Source organism: Ictidomys tridecemlineatus, chromosome 12 (genome assembly GCF_052094955.1).
Source record: "Ictidomys tridecemlineatus isolate mIctTri1 chromosome 12, mIctTri1.hap1, whole genome shotgun sequence".
Lineage (NCBI taxonomy): Eukaryota > Metazoa > Chordata > Mammalia > Rodentia > Sciuridae > Ictidomys > Ictidomys tridecemlineatus.
Window position 1 is genome coordinate 13711183 of NC_135488.1, and position 2730 is coordinate 13713912.

General features: G+C 32.8%; 1 non-coding gene across 1 annotated transcript; it reads left to right on the forward strand.

Moving 5' to 3' along the window:
* Positions 1–2375: 2375 nt before the first annotated feature.
* Positions 2376–2479, forward strand: LOC144369643 (U6 spliceosomal RNA). Its single transcript, XR_013429429.1, has one exon. It is a non-coding gene; the product is annotated as a U6 spliceosomal RNA (small nuclear RNA).
* Positions 2480–2730: the final 251 nt, after the last annotated feature.

A 2730-nucleotide genomic window follows, 5' to 3' on the forward strand; every position in this document is an offset into this window, starting at 1 on the left:
TATGTACTATGTAAAAATAATGCCCAATAATGACTTACAGAAGAAATAATAAGAGAAACTACAAAATCCTTAAAGTATGATGAGAAGGAATGCCAAACTTTATGAGATTCATCTAAAACCTAAGAATTTAAATGTTTCCCAGCAAATAATGACTAAAATAATAAGCCATTAACTTAAGTAAATACTCACCAAGAGAAGAATTAGAAATGAGAATTCAGGGAATAAAAACAAAGGTAGATATCAGAGAAAAGGAAAACCAATTAACTGAATTGATTACTAAACCACCAAGTAGAGCTTAGACAGACTAATAGTTTAGAATAGCCTCAGGCAGGATTTCAGGGCAGGAGGAAGGGATCACTGCCTCACACCATTTAAGACTGGATAAAACTGGGGACTCAGATTGCAGCTCAGAGAAAGAGTGCTCACCTAGCATGCATGAGGCACTGGGTTTGATCCTCAGCACCACATAAAAATAAAATAAAGGTTCAAAAAATTATTAGTTTTTTTAAAAAAAGAGATTGGATAAAACTATGAAAGTAATGAGTGAGAAAACATTCTTAGAAATTTAAAACAAGTGAAATAATAAAATGAAAGGATGCTGGAAATATCAAAATGGCACCTTTAAAGTGCTGATAGGAAAAACAATCACCTTAGAATTGTTTACCCAGCAGTAAATCCTCGAATACTATGGCAAAATGAAGACTTCTTTAAGAAAATAAAAGCTGAAAGAATTCATTACCCACAGACTGCTAGAAATCAAACAAAGAAATCCTGCCAATAAGGTAACAGAGAACATTAATAGGAGAGTTTAGCCAAGTTATCAGGGATGCAACCAATATACATCAAATCAATACAATTTTTCTGTATTATAATAACCAATCAGGAAAATTTGGCACTAAGCAAAAATAAAAACAAAAAATAATCCTTCAGGCATGGCAAAAAAAAATGTATCTAGGAATTAACCTGTTAAAGACTCCACAAAATTCTCAATGGAAACTTAAAATCTTAAAGGATATTTTAAAATCCCTGAATAAATAGAGAAGATGCTTATGGACAGAATAAATTAACATTTTAAAGATGCCAATGCTCTCTAAAATTAATTTATATCTTCAGAGCATTTCCTATAATATCTCATTAGGAATTTGATGGTGCTTGAAAGTTAATTCTAAAAATGTACATGGGAGGGGGAATTAATAGCTGAGACAGTATTTGAAGAAAATAAAGCCAATGTTAGAAGAAGCTTATTCTGCCAGATATTATGTTACAGTAATTAAGAACAGTTAAAAGAAGTATCAAGAAGCAAAGTCAAGAAACAGAATGCATGTTCTACTTCCTTCTCATACACTTACACAACACATGGACATATGCACGCATGCACACATGGGCACATGCACACAGAAAAGGAGTGAACCAGAGAAAATTTCTGAGGTCACTTACAGGTGTCGGAATTCAGGCCTAAGGGAAGTCATGGTTCTATAACTAGGACATTAGGGTGACCAGAGAAGGGACTCTGTAATGGACACCCGGAGTGTAAGACTCAAACACTCTAAAAGAAAGAAGCACCATAAGGAATCTAACATATTAATAATATTTCCAAACAAGAGAGAATCTTCCATGGATTCAGGACTTCTTTATCTTTCATGTTGCCATTTACTTGTGATTTTTCAAAAATATGCTTCAGTTCATTGGCCATGAAAGCATCAAGTGAATCTCACCTCCAATACTCTTCAACCAATCTGTAAGAGCAACATGATTATTAATTAAGGTCTGAGGAAAATGTGGGCCATTTTCCACTGTACATTTCAAATTGTCACAAGATGTCATTTATACCTAGTTTAAGTAAAATCCTGGAACTGATCACACTGTATTTATTATGTATTAATATATAACACCTGAAATATTCTATAACTAAGTTGAGAATATAAATGAAAATAACATCGTCAACTGTTGTTTTTAGTTTAACTTCTTATCAGAATTGGTATTATATCAACTTTACTCTCTCCAGGGAAAATGTCCTTGTCAGTATATTAGAGATATATGGAATATTAAATAAAAACTGGTGGTTATGAAGATTTTTATTTTATATTAAATCATGAGCACTATTCTACATTTTTCTATATAGAACATCAGGACATATTAAATACCATTTTGGTACAACAAACCTGTCAAAACTATTAACTGTGATTTCTCTTCTTAATTTCTGTTTCAACAGATGTATAACAAATTGGTTTGAAATGTTTATTTAATATCTAGGCATAGCAAGAAAATGTATTATGACTTCTCTGAGAAAAAGAATATTAACACTCATACCACTGACTATTTTCCCCATCCTCAAAATGATGACTTATATATGTTTTTATTAAAAGAAAAATGTAGTGCTTACTTTGACAGCACTTATACTAAAATTAGAATGACATAAAAGATGAACATGGCCACAGTGCAAGGAGACACTAAAGTTCATGAAATGTCCCAGATATTTAAAAGGGCTGGAATATAGCTAGTAACAAAACACCCTAGGAAGGAATAGAGGGAGGGAAGGAAAAAAGGAAGAAAGGAAGGAAGGGAGGGAGAGAGGCAGAGAGGGAGAGAAGAAAGATTGCCTGCATTGCATCGTTTGAGTGATGTCCAGTCAAGCCAACTTAGTTAAATACCATTTGGTAGACTAATTTATTTTTCAATTGAAGTTGAAAAGGTGAGTTTCATGGCATTTCCCACTGCCCTTTCAAATAT